Below are 19,938 nucleotides of genomic sequence, written 5' to 3'. Positions count from 1 at the left end.
GTGTGCCGCAGAGGAACAGGTGGCAGCCGCCAAGGTGGAGAACCAGCCACCCAACAGGCTGAGGAAGAGAAGGTGCCGAGGAGGCACCGCATGAGGCCTCGTGTGTACTGGCAGTGCCTGTGATTCGAGGATCCACCGGACTGGGCATGCCGAAGACTCCGGCTGAGCAGGGGGGCAGTGCGACTTATGTGTCAGATGGTGGCACATCTGACACCACGGGGCTATGGGGAGGACACTCGCTCCCCACGGCCGCCAAGGTGACGGTCGCCCTGAACGTCTCCACCACATGGGTCTTCCAGCCGCCAAGTGGGGATCTGCCCGGGATCTCACAGACCTCGGTGCACAAGTGCATCTGTGCCATAATGGAGGCCCTGTGTGCCCAGGTGACTCAATGTGGACTGAGCCCACCAGGATGCCCGGCCCGTTCCCATTTATGGGATGCCCCAGGTCAAGCGGGTGATCGATGGGGTGCATGTCCTCCCTAATGAGCACCTGAAGATGACAGGTGGCTCTATACAAACCGAAGGGGGTACCACTCGATGAACGTGCAACTGATATGTGATCATCAGTTGTGCATCATTTACCTCTGTGTGTGATACCCAGGCAGTGTGCACGATGCCTTCATCCTTTTTGTTATTCCTTTATCAGATTTACAAAGCCAGAGCTCAGAGTGGGGACAGGGGCAAACCCCTAATCCAGCCCCCTGCCTGCGCCAAAAAACAATTCAAATTGAATCCAATTCATGGTCCCCACAAGAGAGACACACTCACGTTAGCCAAAAGGCCAAGAAGCGATATACTCGACGATTCCTGACATGTTCGAGATGCGGGGCCCACCACTATAACGCTGAGAGGGTTGCCCATATCGTGGCAGCCGTCTGCGTCACCCACAACATCATGCAGTAGAGAGGCAACCTGCTGGAGGAGGAGGAACGTCAGTTGCCGTCCGACGAGGAGATTGCGGGTGAGAGGAAGGATGGGCAGGACACGGGGCCCAGGCATATGCGCAGGGCTGACGCGCATGGGGCGCTCTGATTGCCTCAGGTTCACCAACTGGGGAGGGGTTTGTGGGGGCTACTCGTCGGTGGCACAGCCCCCTCACTCACGTGTCCCAGGTTGCGTGGTGCCACCTGTTCTGCCGCTGCCCACCAGATGCATCAGGGACAGAAGAGGGGGGGGGGGAAGAGTTCGAAGTGGTGCGCTGTTCCGGCACGTCCACTGCGGGAGTCGCCAGCACAGGCCCCAGCACTTCCTCCTCCCTTGGGGTGCCCGATGGCCCCCGGGCTACACCATTGGGCCGGGGTGCAAGTGGAACCATCCCCTGAGATCCCACCTGCCACCTGGCGCTGGAGGTCCACTGTGCTCGCGACCAGAGTCTGCACGTGCGTGGCCATGGAGCACAGGCAGTGGCCCATCTCCGTCTGAGACTGCACCACATCAGCCAGTGACTGGGCGCCACCGCTCTCTGGGTGTGGGTCAGCTCCCTCTGGGCCTGGGCCACCCCGCCCAGTGTCTGCACACTGCCGGCCAGCGCCTGGCCAGGAGCCTCTGACGCTCTCAGCCATGGCCTGCTGTGACTGGGCCACGCTGAGGAGCGCCGCTGCAATGTCCAGGTGGCTCTGGCACATGGCTGCCTGTGAGAGAGCAGCCCTGGCCTGGGCTTAGGAATGCCCCAGGCTTTGGACACGTTGATCCATAGCTGAAACTGTCGCCCCCAATGCCTCCACCGCGGACACCACCTGTGCGGTTTCGGCCTGGGTGGCACATATGACCAGCACCACCCCCTGTTCCTGCACGTGGTTGGACTCCTCCACCTGTGCCTGCAGGTGCTGGATTCCTGCCGTCATCCGCTTTTGTGGTCCCTGGGTCTCTGACTGCACCTGCACTGTGGCTGGGACTGGATGTTCCAGGAGCCCAGGATCCATCTGGACGGCATCTGGTTCCTGGGGCCGGCCTGCCCACCGATCGTCCGGCCTCTCGGCTCTTCCTACCTCCACCTGCTGTACTGGATGCGATGTGTGGTGCACACAGATAGTGTCCCAGGAGCCTCTTCACTAATATGTCCAACCGAGGTGATAGTCTCTGGGTTGGTGGAGGGTGTAGGAGACAGCAGCGACGGAAAGTTAGTGTCATCCTCCGACCTGAGCTCCGGGGTGTCCTGAGTCTCGGGCGGAGGGCTGGTGTTCGGGCTGCTCTGCCCATCAGTGCTCGGCTGTCTGGGGGGCACCGGATCTGGCACTGACTGGGGGCTTCCTCACCATCTCCGGCAGGTCCTGTAAGGCACAAGACGACATACAACATTGAACAGTACAGCACAGTACAGGCCCTTCAGCCCACGATGTTGTGCCGACCATTTATCCTAATCTAAGATCAACCTAACCTATACCCCTTCAATTTACTGCTGTCCATGTGTCTGTCTAAGAGTCGCTTAAATGTCCCTAATGACTCTGACTCCACCACCTCTGCTGGCAGTGCATTGCACACACCCACCACTCTCTGTGTAAAGAACCTACCTCTGGCATCTCCCCTGTACCTTCCTCCAATCACCTTAAAATTATGTCCCCTCGTGACAGCCATTTCCACCCTGGGGAAAAGTCTCTGGCTATCCACTTTATCCATGCCTCTCATCACCTTGTACACCTCTATCAAGTCACCTCTCTGCCTTCTTTGCTCCAGTGAGAAAAGCCCTAGTTCCCTCAACCTTTCTCCTTAAGACATGCCCTCCAGTCCAGGTAACATCCTGGTAAATTTCCTCTCCAAAGCATCCACACCCTTCCTTTAATGAGGCGACCAGAACGGGACACAATATTCCAAGTATGGTCTAACTAGAGTTTTATAAAGCTGCAACAAAACCTCACGACTCTTAAACTCAATCCCCCTGTTAATGAAAGCCAACACACCATAAGCCTTCTTAACAACCCTATCAACCTGGGTGGCAACTTTGAGGGATCTATGTACGTGGACCCCAAGATCCCTCTGTTCTTCCACACTTCCAAGAATTCTGCCTTTAGCCCTGTATACTGCATTCAAATTTGACCTTCCAAAATGAATCACTTCACATTTATCAAGGTTGAACTCCATCTGCCACTTCTCAGCCCAGCTCTGCATCCTGTCAATGTCCTGCTGTAACCTGCAACAACCCTCAACACTTTCTGCAACTCCCCCAAACTTCGTGCCATCGGCAAACATATCAACCCACCCTTCCACCTCCTCATCCAAGTCATTTATACTTACCACAGAGCAGAGGTCCCAGAACAGATCCTTGCGGGACACCACTGGTCACCATCCTCCAGGCAGAATACTTTCGGTCCACTATCACTCGCTGTCTTCTTTCAGCCAGCCAATTCTGTATCCAGACAGCCACATTTCCCTCTATCCCATGCCCCCTGACTTTCTGAATGAGCCTACCATGGGGAAACTTACCAAATGCCTTACTGAAATCCACACACACCACATCCACTGCCCGACCTTCATCAATGTGTCTCGTCACATCCTCAAAGAATTCAATGAGGCTTGTGAGGCATGACCTGCCCCTCACAAAGCCATGCTTACTATCTTTAATCAAACTATGATTTTCTAAATAATCATAAATCCTATCTCTCAGAATCCTTTCCAACATTTTTCTCACCACAGACGTAAGACTGATGGGTCTGTAATTCCCAGGGATTTCCCTATTCCCTTTCTTGAACAGGGGAACAACATTCGCCTCTCTCCAATCATCCGGTACTACTCCAGTGGAGAGTGCGGACGCAAAGATCATCACCAACGGCGCAGCAATCTCCTCCCTCGCTTCCCGTAGTAACCTTGGGAATATCCCATCAGGCCCAGGGGACTTATCAATCCTGATGCTTTTCAAAATTTCCAGCACATCCTCCTTCTTAACATCAACCTGTTTGAGTCTATTAACCTGGTTCACACTGTTCTCATGAGCAACAAGGTCCCTCTCTCTAGTGAATACTGAAGCAACGTATTCATTTAGGGCCTCCCCATCTCCTCAGACTCTAGGCACAAGTTCCCTCCACTATCCCTGATCGGCCCTACTCTCACTCTGATCATCCTCTTATTTCTCACATAAGTGTAGAACGCCTTGGGGTTTTCCCTAATCCTTCCCGCCAGGGCTTTTTCATGCCCCCTTCTAGCTCTCCTCAGTCCATTTTTGAGTTCCTTCCTGGCTACCTTGTAACCCTATAGAGCCGAGTCAGATCCTTGCTTCCTCAACCTTACGTAAGCATCCTTCTTCCTCTTGACGAGAAGCTACACTTCTCTTGTCATCCAAGGCTCCTTCACCTTACCATTCCTTCCTCGTCTCAGTGGGACAAAACAATTCAGCACTCGCAGCAAGTGCTCCTTAAACAATCCCCACATTAATGTTGTGCATTTCCCCAAGAACAATTGTTCCCACTTTATGCTCCTCAGCTCCTGTCTAATAGCAGTATAATTTCCCCTCCCCCAATTAAATACCATCCCATACAGTGTGTTCCTATCCCTCTCCATGAATATGGTAAAGGTCAAGGAGTTGTGGTCACTGTCACCGAACTGCTCTCCCACCGAGACATCTGACACCTGGTCTGGTTTGTTGCCGAGCACCAAGTCCAATATGGCCTCTCCCCTAGTTGGCCTACCTACATATTGAGTCAGGAATCCTTCCTGTACACACCTGACAAAATCTGCTCCATCCAAACCATTTGCACTAAGGAGGTTCCAGTCAGTATTAGGGAAGTTGAAGTCACCCATGACAACAACTCTGTTACTTCTGCACTTTTCCAAGATCTGCCGCCCGATCTGTTCCTCTATCTCTCTGCTGCTATTGGGGGGTCTATAGAAAACTCTCAATAATGTGACTGCTCCTTTCTTGTTTCTGACTTCCACCCATTCTGGCTCAGTAGACAAACCCTCCTCAGCTACCTCCTTTTCTGAAGCTGTGGTGCTTTCCCTAATTAACAGTGCCACTCCCCCTCCTTTTACCTCCCTCCCTATTCTTCTGAAAACATCTAAACCCCGGAACATCTAACAACCATTCCTGCCCCTGTCAAATCCATGTCTCCATAATGGCCACAACATCATAATTCCAAGTACTGATCCATGCTCTAAGTTCATCTCCCTTATTCCTGACACTCCTTACATTGAAACAGATGCACTTTAACCCATTCCACTGAGTGCAACTTTGCCCCATCAACTGTCTATCCTTCCTCACAGACTTGCTGCATACTATTTCTGCCTGTTAAACAGCTACACCATGGCGGCTGGCATAGATGCTGGCATGTGGGGCAGGGTGGGAGTTTGGCCGTCCCCGCGGGGGGGTGTGGGGGGGGGTGGGGGCAGGTTACAGGTGTGTGGGGGGGGCACGATTAATTCCAGGGGCACAGAGCAGCCAACTCACCCTGACCGCCCTGAGGAGGTCGTGGAGTTTCTTCTGGCACTGCATGTCAGACCGGACGACATTGTCCACTGCGCTGACCGCCTCTGCCACCTGCGCCCAGGCATGGCAAACGGTGGCGCCTGGCAGCCTTCCTCCTGAGCCAGGGTACAGGGTCATCCTTCGCTGCTACACGGCGTTCAGAAGGGTGTCCAGCTCAGCGTCCCACAACCATGGCGCTGCACTCCTTCCAGCCATCTTGTTGGCTGGGACGGTGTGTGTGTGGGGGGAAAGGATCGTTTAAGTGCATCTGCGGTGTGTGAGCCTCATGTGCGCCAATCACGGACCCAGCGAATCCGGCGCCGTTTTGCATGGAATTGATTGTGTTCCACGTGGTGATGGTGCTGCCCATTTAAAGTAGCTGAATCGGTGCAGCTGTTGTGCCGTTCTTTCTGTCGTAAAACACCACAGTTCCCACGCCAGCATCGGCACTTAGTCTCAAAATCGGAGAATCCAGCACATAGTCTCAGAAACGGAGAAACCTGCCCAATATCTCATGGATGTGATCGAAGTTGCGATGGAAAGAGGTGAACAGAGGAGGAAATTAATGTAAAAAATCACCAGTTTTAATGAAAAATTTATTTTTACTTCATTGCTGCTGAATATCTACACAGCTCTGTTCTCTCAGGGTTAACTTCTAATCAAGTCAATCTGTTAAAAGATTGTGTTATTTCTCCAAAGGATCATATCTGCAGTGTCCAATGGAATATCTGTGAGATTTGCCTCAAATCGAGGCCTGGTGCGTGAAAAGAAGGTTCCCTTCCTGGAAGGGTTTTGAGTGAAATTAGTTTGGGCATCCTCAGCCCAGTTCCCACCAACAATGTGAGCACAGCACAGTGCTACTCATTATTAAGCACTAATTTGGCAATCTCACTGTGGTGAACCACTGTATTAGGGGATGTAAGGTAGGACCTGCACTACAGGTTCTCCGGTAGCCCCTGCCGGCTGGCTCCGCCCACTAAGAACTGTAGAAATATGCATGACCTCCAGTGCCCTGCCATTTCGTCAGCTGCAGCAGGAGGCCACGCATCTGACTATAATAAAGCCACAGTTGTACCCAACTGTCTTTGTGCAATTGATCGTGCATCAATTTATTACAGTCATAGTTTTCCACAGAATGGATATCAGAATTAAGCCCAATCGCCTGCAGCTGGATCCGCACTCACCCAACGGCAGAAAAGACTTTACTCACTGGTTAGCATGTTTTGAGGCCTACATCAATGTTGCAGACCCTGCGCCAACAGAGGCTCAGAAAATAAATGTCCGGTACTCCAGACTGAGCTCCAGCGTGTTCCCGTTGATCCAAGACGCCACGAATTACACAAAAGCAATGGAACTCCTCAAAGAACACTACGCGCAGAAGGCGGACACGTTCTTCGCCAGGCATGTACTCGTCACCCGCTCACAACTACCTGGTGAGTCCATCGAAGACTTCTGGCGGGCCCTAATTCCACTCGCCTGGGACTGTGACTGTCAGACCGTTACGGCCGCCGAACACGCGAACCTCCTCATGCGCGATGCTTTCGTGACGCGGATTGCGTCGGACCGCATCCGAGAATGATTACTGGAAGGGGCCACGGTCGAACTGGCGGAGACGAAAGCCTTGGCGCTCTCCATGATGGTCGCATCCTGTAATGTGCAATCTTACCCCTCCTGCCGCGCTGCTCACCCTTCTAACCCTTCCTACCCCCCCTGGACCCCGGGGCCCTGCCTTCTCAATATTCCTGCGCTGCACACCGATCCGCACACCCCGGGGGCTCCCGCTGCTACTTCTGCGGTCAGCAGAAGCACCCCCGCCAAAACTGCCTGGCCCGCACTGCCGTTTGTAAATCCTGCAGTAAAAAGGGCCACTTTGCGGCTGTGTGCCAGGCCCGCGCAGTCGCTACGATCGAGCCCGCTATCGCCCCCTCTCCCACACCAGATGCACAATGGGAGCCGCCATCTTCTCCCGGGGCCATGTGCGACCGATGGGCGCTGCCATCTTGAGCCCCCTTCGGCCACGTGCACCCCATGGGCGCCGCCATCTTGGCCCGACCCCGCAATGTGCGCACCATGGGCGCCGCCATCTTGTCCCCCACAGGGTCTCCGGACATCCCAAGATCGGAACCGCACACGCTCGCCACCCGAAGCATCCGACTGGTACTAGCAGCCCGCTTCGATGACGCTGGACCAATCTCGCCCGCACAACCTGGCCACCGCGTCGACGACGGTGAAAATCAACGGCCACGCGACCTCGTGCCTGCTGGACTCCTGGAGCACCGAAAGCTTCGTACACCCAGATACGGTAAGGCGCTGCTCCCTCGCGGTCCATCCTGCCAATCAAAGGATCTCCCTAGCCTCCGGATCCCACTCCATCCCGATCCGAGGCTTCTGTACAGTCACCCTCACTGTCCAGGGTGTAGAATGTAATAACTTCCGCCTCTATGTCCTCCTTAATCTCTGCGCTGCACTCCTGTTGGGCCTAGACTTCATGTGCAATATCCAGAGCCTCACCCTCAAATTCGGCAGGCCCTTACCCCCCCTTACCGTTTGAGGCCTCGCAACCCTCAAGGTCGATCCCCCTTCTCTTTTTGCCAATCTAACTGCGGATTGCAAGCCCGTTGCCACCAGGAGCAGATGGTACAGCACCCAGAACAAGACTTTCATCAGGTCCGAAGTACAGCGGCTGCTTAAGGAGGGTATTATCGAGGCCAGCAACAGCCCCTGGAGAGCCCAAGTGGCAGTGGTTAAAACTGGGGAGAAACAGAGGATGGTCATGGACTACAGTCAGACCATCAATCGGTACATGCAGCTCGACGCGTACCCCCTCCCACGCATATCTGATATGGTCAATCAGATTGCGCAGTACCGGGTCTTAACAATTGACCTGAAATCCGCCTACCACCAGCTCCCCATCCGGAAGTCTGACCGGCCATACACGGCCTTCCAGGCGGACGGTCGCCTCTACCACTTCCTTAGGGTCCCTTTCAGCGTCACAAATGGGGTCTCGGTCTTCCAAAGGGCGATGGACCGAATGGTCGACCAGTACGGTTTGCGGGCCACCTTTCCGTACTTAGATAATGTCACCAACCGCGGCCATGACCAGCAGGACCACGATGCCAACCTCGATAAATTCCTCCGAACTGCCACTCTTCTCAACCTGACCTATAACAAAGAGAAGTGTGTGTTCAGCATGACCCAGTTGCTATGTAGTCCAAAACGGACTTCCCGGGCCCGACCCCGACCCCGACCGCATGCGCCCCCTCATGGAGCTTCCCCTCCCCCACTGCCCCAAGGCCGTCAAATGCTGCCTGGGGTTCTTTTCCTATTACGCCCAGTGGGTCCCAAACTATGCGGACAAGGCCCGCCCACTCATTCAGTCCACCCCATTCCCCCTCGAGGCCAAGGCACAACACGCTTTCGCCCGCATCAGAGCAGACATCGCCAAGGCCGGGATGCGAGCAGTGAACGAGTCACTGCCTTTCCAAGTAGAAAGCGACGCTTCAGACATCGCCCTTGCCGCCATTCTAAACTAGGCAGGCAGACCCAAGGCATTCTTTTCCCGCACCCTTCATGCCTCTGAAATTCATCAAACATCTGTCGAAAAGGAGGCCCAAGCTCTCGTTGAAGCTGTGCGGCATTGGAGGCATTACCTGGCCGGTAGGAGATTCATTCTCCTTACGGACCAACGGTCGGTAGCCTTCATGTTCAATAACACACAGCGGGGCAAGATCAAAAATGATAAAATCTTGCGGTGGAGAATCGAGCTCTCCACCTATAATTAAGAGATTTTGTCTCGCCCTGGTAAACTCAACGAGCCCCAGGCGCCCACTCCCAAGGTACATGTGCCAGCGCACAAGTGGACCAACTCCGGGCCCTACACGACGGCCTTTGTCACCTGGGGGGTCACTCGATTGTCCCATCTGGTTAAAGCTCGCAATCTGCTCTACTCCGTCGAGGAAGTAAGGACAGTCACCAGGGGCTGCCAGGTCAGTGCGGAGTGCAAACCGCACTTCTACCGGCCGGACCATGCGCGCCTGGTGAAGGCTTCCCGCCTCTTTGAATGCCTCAGCATGGATTTCAAAGAGCCCCTCCCCTACACCGACCGTAACATGTACATCCTCAGTGTGGTCGATGAGTACTCCAGATTCCCCTTCGCCATCCCATGCCCCGATATGACGTCTGCCACCTTCATCACGGCCCTCAGCACCATCTTTGCTCTGTTCGATTTCCCCGCCTACATCCACAGTGACAGGGGATCCTCATTCATAAGCAATACTGAAGCTGATTGGAGCTCAGGGCTGATAGCATCAGCTCAAAGAAATAACAACGGTGCCTCTGAAGTAGAAAGCTATACCGAGGCAATTCACGGAGTTGTAACATTCTTAAACAATGAATGCCAAACTAAAGGAGATATTAGGACAGGTGACTAAAATCTTGGTTCAAAAAGAAGGGTCTTAAAGAAAGACATGAAGGTAAAGAGGTTTAGGAAGGGGATGCTATAAAGCAGGATGAGGTGGGTGTGAAGGAAGTGGGAGTCGTGCAGAGTGAGAAGAGCAGTGAGTTTGGAGATCTCCAGGCCTGGAGAGGGTTACAGTGATAGCGAGCTCAGGGATCATGTAGGGATTTACACACCAGGCTGTGTAGTTTAATTCCGAAAGGAGCAAGGGTGAACAGGTGGTTTTGCAACTTAATTTGCACCACCTGTGGATGCTCCCTAACGGCTCTGCGTGGATCACCTGACCATAGGTAAACTCGCTGAACTGTTGAAGAGGTAATGAAATTAAAAAGAAGAAATCCAAGTATAGATTGTGTGACTCAATGTCAGGAAGGTCATGGTTAATTTACTAATTCTATTTCTTCACCAAGCAAAGAGTTTAATCATCGGAGCCCTATCTCTGACCCATGCAGCCTCCAGGTGAAGCTCCCTTGAAGAGTACCAAATGAGTGAATTTGCGCTGGAATATCTTCCTTCTGCGCACTCAATAAATAAAATCGAATCATACATTATATGTAGTCACCTTGCTGCACTCTCCAATGACATGTTTCGGACACTGCCTGGGATAAATGCAGGACTAAATGAAGCAACACCAGGTTTCACTCCTACAAACGTGTAGTGTGAGTGATGCACGATTAATTGCACAAAGACTAAAGTTGGGTACAACTGTGGCTTTATTACAGTCAGATGCGTGGCCTCCTGCTGCAGCTGGCGAAATGGCAGGGCACTGGAGGCCATGCATATTTATACAGTTCTTAGTGGGCGGAGCCAGCCGACAGGGGCTACCGGCGAACCTGGAGTGCAGGTGCTACCTTACATCCCGAAATACAGTGGTTCACCACATTCACCCCCTGTTAAAAATGAGTCCGGCGGGGTTGACATAAAACTATATACAAATAGTGCAATTATGTACAGTGGTAGGAAAAAAAAGGAAAAGTCCATGTTGACGGTCCGGAGTCCGTCAAAGGTTCAGCCGGTCCGGTGCTTTGGTGCTTCATTGGGAGCGGCGTAACGGTGGCGGCGAGGCCGGTACTGGCGGTGGTGGAGGTGGCACTGATGGCGGTGGTGGCTGTGCTGATGCTGGCCAGTCATTGGGGAACTCCGGGAGTGTGCCGAAGTCCTCTTCGTCCTCTTGCACAGAAAAGGGGGGGGGTGGTCTGGTGGGGTCAATGTTGGCGGCTCGGTGAGAAGGGGGGGGCGCATGGGTGGGGGGGGGGGGTGTTGGTGCGGAACCTGACGGTGCCAGGTCCCTGAGTGAGGCAGTATCTTGGCGGCCGTCAGGGAACTCAACGTAGGCATATTGAGGGTTGGCGTGGAGCAGGTGAACCCTGTCCACCAAGGGGTCCGCCTTGTGGAGTCGGACGTGCCTACGGAGAAGGACCGGTCCTGGATTTGCGAGTCAAGTCGGAAGCGACACCCCGGATGTGGACTTCCAGCGGAAGGTAAAAACACGTTCATGGGGTGTGTTATTAGTGGCGGAGCACAATAGTGACTGGATGGAGTGTAGAGCGTCAGGGAGGACCACCTGCCAGCGAGAGGCTGGGAGGTTCCTGGACCAGAGGGACGGTTCGATTCCCAGCTTGGGTCACTGGCTGTGTGGAGTCTGCACGTTCTCCCCGTGTGTGCGGGGGTTTCCTCCGGGTGCCGTCCGGTTTCCTCCCGCAGTCCAAAGATGTGCAGGTTGGGTGATTTGGACATTCTGAATTCTCACTCAGTGTGCCAGAACAGGCGCCGGAATGTGGCGACGAGAGGCTTTTAACAGTAACTTCATTGTGATTTAATGTAAGCCTACTTGTGACACTAATAAAGATTATTATTATTATTATTAATAAGCGCGGAGGCAAGGACTGGATGTAATAGTTGAGGTCAGACTAATGACTTACGTAAATTCAACATAATCCCCTTGCTCTTGCACTCCATGCTCCTATTAATAAAGCTCAGGATTCTGTATGCTTTATCGACTGCTCGTTTTACCTGTCCTGCCACCTTCGATGATTTATGGGGCGGGATTGTCCGGTCCCGCATGTTCCTTGGCGGCACGCCATTCGCTAGTGCCGGGGTACTCTCTTCCATCTGCTTGTCAATGGGATTTCCGATTGAAGTCACCCCACGCTGCCGGGAAACCCGTAGGCAGGGAGTGCGCTGCCGGCAGGAAAAGAGACTCCCGACAGCCAGAAAATTCTAGCCATGGACATTTCAACATTAAAGTCACATTCCACCAACCTGTCCACGTCCTTTTGAAGTTTAACACTGTCCTCTTCACAGTTTGCAATACTTCCAAACTTATTGAAAGGAAGGTCAGCCTGATTATTTGTCATTATCCCTGCCAGAAGTGCACCTGTACAGGTGTCAGGTGAGGAGGGCCTCGGCCTATGCACTAAGCACTCTGTGGTCCAGTGGTGGGCTACGTTTCACACATACTAAAGTCATTCTCCCATTTGACCATAGGCTGCTTTCCCCTTTGAGGGGGAGAGCTGACTGGTGGCGGTTTAACCTGAGGGTCACCACACCTCAGGTAAGCGGCGGGGCCCTCAGCAATAACCTCAGCCGTTACAGGAATTGAACCCCCGCTGTTGGCATTGCTCCGCATCACAAACCAGCTGTACAGCTAACCGAGTTAAACCAGTCCCTACATACTATTGGACCACTCAGAGACAGTATAGCTCACGCAGAGAGCTTGAAAGAAAACCAACAATGAATCAATATCTAGAAGAGAAAATGCGGAGAACAGAATTCTCGGCTCCTCTTCTGAAACATTACTGCTGAGGAGTACCAGAGACGAGTCACAAAATCTCCAAAGTGTGTCAGCACAAAGAGCCCCCTGGTACTGTGGAGCCGTGCCATGTACATTCCAGATGTTTCCACTGAGCTAACAAGCACAGCTGTGACTGCAGACTTTTCACAATGCAGAGTCTGTTATCAGCTGCCATTTAGCAGCTATTTATTCTGCCACTCAATGTCAGAAATTCAATCTATGTTCCAGTAGGGCGGGGGTAGGCGGCGAAGAAATAAAAGCCATCAAGTCACAGAACAACAGCGATGGCTGGAAAGCCGCTAGTCAGCAGCTGGTAAGTACCATTAGAAACAACGGCCGGACTTTAGCACCCCTCCACGCCATGGTGGAGTGGAATGGTCGGGGTGGCGGGGGGAGGTGGTGGTAAATGTGAAACCCAACCCACTGTGAACGCACCACATCTAGTTTAACTGCAGTGGCTTTAGGGTCAGCTACAACGCGCTTTGGAATGGCAGCCTGTCGCTCTCATGTTTAAATGATCCAGTCTTCAGATTTTGTGCACCATTTGGAGGTAACAGCTGCAGGCAGGGTTTCACAGTGCTTGAGCAACTTGGCAGCTGAATGGGAGGTGGGAGCTGCTGGTTCCAGCAGCTGAGGTCTTTTACCAGCACGGCTTGTGGTCCAAGGGCAGGAGTACTTCTGATTCCTCAAACGCACCTTCTGCCACAGTCTCTCCCTCCCCATGATCAACCTGACCACTCTCCCATCCCTCTCCTCCCGGCGATCTTCAAACCTCCTTGATCCTTCCCCTCCGTCTCTCCCCCCTCTTCAAACCTCCTTGATCCTTCCCCTCCATCCCCCCCCCCCCCCCCAACTCTACCATCTCACCTTCCATCTTTCCCTCACTGGCCTCTCTCCTCATGCGATCCTATCCTCTCCTATAACCTCTCCCTTCTTTCCTCCTCGCTGCTATATCCGAGCCAGTCCTATTGGTTCTTGATCATTCTGCTTGCCAAGGATCATCCCCATCAGGTTTTTCTAACCATTAGCCTTCAAGCAAGCAAGATATAGAATGCAAACATTCAGTCCAGAACCACTTTTGCCTTTGCAATGCTTCCTTGCTTCCCTGATGCAGACATATGTTCGCCCTCCCTACCTGAAATTATCAGTGTGATGAATCGGCTCATTGCTATTGTAGCCATCAGAATTTCAGCAACTCTAGGACACTAGAATTCCGCAGGTATTTTCTCGCCAAACCTGCCCAGGAAAATTCAGAAAAGGCCTTCAAAGGCTGTCAATGACCATTGAAATCTTTCCCCTGGGTTTCCCTCTCGTCTCCCCCTTGTGTCACCATTTGAGTTTGGGAGGGCCCCAGCCGAATGTCAGTGCCCAAGTTCTTTATGCCATGACGCAAACCTTCTGCCAATACACACGAGGACGATTCATGCTTGTCCATTCCAAGACATATTCTCAGCTGTAAAATGTATGGATAGAAAAAAAAAGGGTAAGAGGAGGCCTTGGGAAAGGTAGCGATTGCAGTGCCAGCGGGGGCCCAGTAACACATTCTCATCTTTAGAAAAGTTATGGATTTAAGTGCCACACCAACTCTATCATCACAAAGTTATACGAGGGTGCTGGTGAACCACCAGGAGGCCTCCATGGTTCTGGCAGTGATCCTTCTGACGCTGGTGAATCATCGGGTCCAAACAATTGAGGAGGTTGATTAAAAGCAAATTGTCACTTCTGTGCAGTTCTGACTGCACTGTTAGACTTACCTTTTGGACTGTGTATTAAAGCGAAGCCGCATCTGCCCTCTCAGATGGATGTGAAGGTTTTCATGGTACTATATGAAGCAGGGCAGGGGATGGAGCTTAGTTAGTTTAGTTGGCTCAAGGGTTAGAATATGGTGCAAAAAAGTGCCAATGGTGTGCGTTCAATCCCTATACCAGCAGGCCTCGCTCCATTCTTGATGTGGAGTGGTGCCCTGCAAGCCATATAACCTATTGTTTCTCTCCAGCAGAGAAACATGTCTCTCGTCCCTTGCGTACTGTGGCTAATTATTGGAGCTATCTCACTGCCCTGGCCATTACTAATCCCTTCAATCAACTTTGCGAAAATTATCTAGCCATTGTCTCATTGCTATTTTTGGACACTTTCTGGCTAATTGATTGCTGCATTGCCTACCCTACAACAATAAATCTTTGACTATAAACCATTTTGTGATGTTACGAACTTGTGAAAGACCGCAATTTCCTTCTGTTGCACTGGAAATAATCCATGGAGCTCACTGGAGGCGAAGGAACTGATTAGAAGGTGAAACAAATTGGCCCCATTGGTTTGTAGATGAAGTTTGTACCAATGTTTCCAGTTAACTAACAAGGGGTGTAGCACATAAACCACTCCCTCCAAACGCACTCCAGACACCACACAGCCGTGCCAGCATGGAAACTTCGGGGGTGCTGACCTGGACAGGCTGCTGGATGCCATGGAGGCGAGATGGGCCACCCTATTGCCCCGAGGGGGTCAGAGCACCAGCCACAGTACTGCCAATGTCGCCTGGGAGGCAATGGCAGCAGCTGTCAGTTCAGGCAGCGTGACCAGGACGACCTCAGTCCAGTGCAGGAAGACCTCCACCGGAACTTGACACCGGCACTCTGGCATTGTTCCTGCCTGCCACCCCCGTGCCCGCTCCACCCCCCCCCCCCCCACCGCACACAAGGGGTTGACGGCTGGCACCTCACACCATACCCTTCCCCAGAATAAGACCTTACCTGTGCCCCATGCCCCGGCACCCATCAATACAACCTGCCCATGCCCAGCATTAGTCCCCACATATGTCACCTGCCATAGACCTGCCCCACCAATGCAAAAGGTGTGCAGTTCGTTTTTCACCACCCCATCCCCCTCCGCAGCTCCAAGCAGTAGACTCTCAACAGTGGAAAATCACACTGACGCAGAGCTTCTCCAGAGCTCTCAGCCGGCCATCATACAACCTCCTTTTCCTTGCTCCAGGCCACAGAATCAAACGAGGTGGCAGCAAACAAACACACAGCCTCCAGGCATTAAACATGAAACAGTCAACAATACAATAAAGTCTCCAGCAATCTGCAAATGCATTTCTTCAACACCTTCGTCAAGTTGCTCATTCGAATCAATCCACCTGTCTCTCCCTCCTGCAGCTTCCAGCAGTAGACTCCTCAGCAAGGGAAAAACCACACCGACAAAGAACATGCCAGAAGCGAGAAAGAGATCACCTTCCCCTTCCACAGCACTGGCAGTAGTCCATCTTACATCCGTCCTTTCCTTACGCAAAGCCACAAATAAAAGGGGCAGCGGCAAACCAATATGCCGCCTCTATGAAACTGCAGCTGCATTCGGATCAATCTGCCTCTCTCCTCCCCTCCCGCAGCTACCAGCAGTAGACTCTCAACAGTGGAAAATCACACCAGAAAGTCACACCGGTGTAGAGCATGCCAGAAAAAAGCACCCCTGCCCTTCTCCAGCATTGGCAGCAGGTCATTGTACATCCTCCCCTTCCTTACTCCAGGCCACAGAAGCAAAAGAGGCGGCAACAAGCAAACACACAGCCTTCAGCCATTTGCAGCTAGAAGCTGGAACATTCAGCAAACACAACCTGCAGCACCACTTTAGAATTGTGAAATGCTCAGATCACTAACATTCCCAATTCCCTGTTAGCAATAGCCTTCAGCTGTGCAGCCAGAGGTTGCTCACAGTCAGAGGGAGTTAAAATGACCTGCACCATATTACCACGGATGAGACTCTGCCCTGGAGGTGCTCGGTGGGTCACGGGCAGCAGCTATAGCTGTCCCTGTTATGGTGCACACAATCTGGGGGATGAAATGTAGGGACCCATGGGTGATGATCCCCCACCTCCCGTCCCCCCGGCCAAGGTAGTACCCCACGCCAAAGGTGCCAAGCCCCCAGAACAGGCCCAGCGCGCCCCCCCCTCCCCTCCCCACCATCACTGGGGCAGCAATTCCAATGCCCCCGGGCTGCATGCCTGATTTTGAAAATGGCTGCTCACCTCCCCGATCCCAACAGCAGCCATTGCGCTAGGTTCCCATTTTTAGATAGGTGTGCTAAAGGGCGCCTGTGTGACCTTCCATTGGGGAGCTGGTTAGACTCCGGGAGGCCGTTAGATAGGGCATCCATCTCATTATTGAGATGGAGATTGCCCTCAATTGTTGTTAATTGGTACCTTTCCACGGTCGGGTGGCATTTGGAACCTGCCAACTGGAGCAGGTTGGTTAGATCGGAAACTATCTAACCGCCTCACAAGGAATCGCATCAGGCGCAAAGCGGGCATTAGATCGTACCCAAAATCTCCGAAGAAGAGTCAAAAGGACTCAAACCATTTTTGGACCCGCCTTTAAGATGGGGATAGCAATCATGCAGTGTCGTCAACATCCACAGCATGACCGCATCCATTTTAAAAGTGGCCTAACATTATGTGCACAATGCCCCGCCTTTTTAGATAACTGGCTTCTTTTAATATAAAATAAAGCAAATTGAGAGTCTATGACATAAGTAAGAACCCAGTTTCCATTTTAGGTCAGAAGTGGCCTGAGCAGTGCAGGTGCTAATCCATCCCATGAATGATGAAACCGATGGGGTTCCCAAAATTCTTTATCCATCCCATTGTCTTCCAAAGAGGGGAACGCAGGAGGAAAGACTGAGAAAAATGGCAGAGAAAATGGTTGGAGGAGAAAGAAAGAAAACTCAAATTCACATAACAAAGACAGTGAGAGGGCAACACTGATTTCTTCATTCACCGTGAATGTGCATTCCCATAAAATGCAGATAGTCACCAGTACTAATTAATAGGTTTAATAATTAAATAAATATTGCAAAAAAAACAACATTCTTAAAGGAGATATGTAGAGATTTAACATGATTAAGAAAACCTCCATGATTCAGCACTAGAGCTTCAAAATAATTCCATTTTAGCCTGTGCAATGGGATTATCTTGTAGTGATTATATTGTATTAGCTTTTCACTCTCCTCGATCAATATACTTTCAGGGCTGCTTTCATCTCCTAAGTGTGGCCATCGGGTTATTGAACAAAGAATTCACTGTGTTACAAATGGTAGAAAAGAACAGAACAAACTTTTCATTTTATCTTCGGGTTTAGATTATGTCCCCAAACCACTGCATTTGTTATTTGGCTATTTAATGGAGATCTTCCTCATTATTGCTACCTTGAGAACAAAATGACCCCATAGCTCATACCTTATTCCCTAACTGTTCATTGATTTTGTATAAAAGACTTAATTCAAACTTGATCACAGCAACAGTCTCCTTATCCTTGCGTATTATTAATTAGATCTGACCTCTATCCCCATTTTTAATTCCCATTGTTACATTTCATCTTTGGGGGTGTTGGGAGTGCGGGTGAAACAGATTGGCTGGGACAAAGCAGGGCATGGTCACAGCAAAGAACAGTTTTGTGAGGTGATGCGACCATCAATTCACTCGAGACAAGAGTAAAAGTAAACCGTGGCTTTAATCAACTTAGAACAGTGCCTGCCTGAGACTGATACAATACTGTGCGCCGCCTACAGGTCAACTGCTCTTTATAGCCCCCCCCCTCAAGCGGAGGAGCCATGGACGGAGCCCATACGTGTCCCAACATGTTCCCCCATGGATGATGCCATACACTGGCCCATAGGTGGAGCCCACAAGGGCAACAGCGTAGCATAGATGCAAATACAAAGGCAAAGCATGATACTGATACAATGGTGGATTATTGATATAATACATTCACCACATTCACCCCCTGATAAAAAATGAAGTCCGGCGGGGGTGATGGGTTCATAGGTTCAGCCGGTCCGGCGCACAGATTGTGCGCTGTGATCGCCAAAGCTCTGGCGTCGGTGCTGGCCCGGGTGTCGAGTTCATCCGTGCTGGTATTGGTAGTTGGGGCGCCGGTGCAGGTACAGGCGTGGACTCCGGGAGCATCTCTTCTGGAGCTTCATTCCTGTGGACCGGGGAAGGGGGAATGGCGGGTGGGGGCCATAAAGGTGCGGGGGCGCTGATCATGGTAGGTTGGGCGGGATATAGTGGAGGGTGGAGGGGCGGTGGTGGTGGTAGTGGTGGTGGTGGTGGAACCTGCAGGCACCAGGTCCCGGAGGGAGACCGCATCTTGTCGACCATCATCGATATAAGCGTACTGGGGGTTTGAGTGTTGGAGCTGGACCCTCTCTACCAGAGGATCGGCCTTATGGCTCCTGACATGTTTTCTGAGTTGGACAGGCCCCGGTTTCTTCAGCCAGGACGGAAGCGAGGCCCATGAGGTGGACCTCCTAGGGAAAACAAATGGGCAGTCATGAGGGGTCTCGTCTGTGGCCGTGCAAAGAAGGGACCTAATAGAGTGGAGGGCATCGGGGAGGACATCCTGCCAGTGAGAAACTGGGAGATTCCTGGATCGCAGGGTCAGTAGGACGGTCTTCCAGACCGTCGCGTTCTCCCTCTCCACCTGCCCGTTTCCCCTGGGGTTATAACTGGTAGTCCTGTTCGAGGCAATGCTCTTACTGAGCAGGTACTGACGCAGTTCATCGCTCATGAACAACGAGCCCCGGTCACTGTGGACATAATTGGGGAAACCAAACAGGGTGAAGACACTATGTAGGGCTTTAATGACGGTGGGCGTGGTCATATCGGGGCAAGGAATTGCAAAGGGGAAGCGGGAGAACTCATCAATAATATTGAGGAAATATGTATTGCGGTGATTAGAGGGGACGGGCCCTTTGAAATTGATACTGAGGCGCTCAAAGGGCCGGGATGCCTTTACCAGGTGGGCCTTATCTGGTCGATAGAAGTGCGGTTTACACGCCGCACAGATTTGGCAGTCCCTGGTCATGGCTCTGACCCCCTCAGTGGAGTGGGGCAGGTTGTGGACCTTGATGTAGTGGAGAAGCCAGGTGACCCCCGGATTGTAGAGGTCATCGTACGAATGTGCCGCTGGACAGGGCATCTGGGAGCTCGTTGAGCTTCCCAGGACGATATACTATATCGTAGTTATAGGTGGAGAGTTTGATTCTCCACCTCAAGATCTTATCGTTCTTGATTTTGCCGATCATGAAGGCTACCGATCGTTGGTCGGTGACGAGGGTAAACCTCCTACCAGCGAGGTAGTGCCTCCAGTGCCGTACGGCTTCCACGATGGCTTGGGCTTGTTTTTCGACCGAGGAGTGTCGAATTTCAGAGGTGGTGAGGGTGCGCGAAAAAAACGCCACCGGTCTGCCTGCTTGATTGAGGGTAGCAGCAAGAACGACCTCTGATGCGTCGCTC

General features: G+C 52.1%; 1 long non-coding RNA gene across 1 annotated transcript in view; it reads left to right on the top strand.

Annotated features, from left to right (window-relative positions):
- Positions 1-12,915: 12,915 nt before the first annotated feature.
- Positions 12,916-19,938, top strand: part of LOC140395914 (uncharacterized) — a 39,012-nt gene continuing 31,989 nt past the window's right edge. The window contains exon 1 of the long non-coding RNA XR_011936390.1: positions 12,916-12,960. This is a non-coding gene — a long non-coding RNA (uncharacterized lncRNA). The remainder of the gene's footprint in view (positions 12,961-19,938) is intronic.

The sequence above is a fragment of the Scyliorhinus torazame genome, chromosome 19, assembly GCF_047496885.1.
Source record: "Scyliorhinus torazame isolate Kashiwa2021f chromosome 19, sScyTor2.1, whole genome shotgun sequence".
In the NCBI taxonomy this organism is placed as follows: domain Eukaryota; kingdom Metazoa; phylum Chordata; class Chondrichthyes; order Carcharhiniformes; family Scyliorhinidae; genus Scyliorhinus; species Scyliorhinus torazame.
The sequence above is the reverse complement of the archived record's forward strand: the minus strand, read 5'-3'. Positions and strand labels throughout refer to the sequence as shown.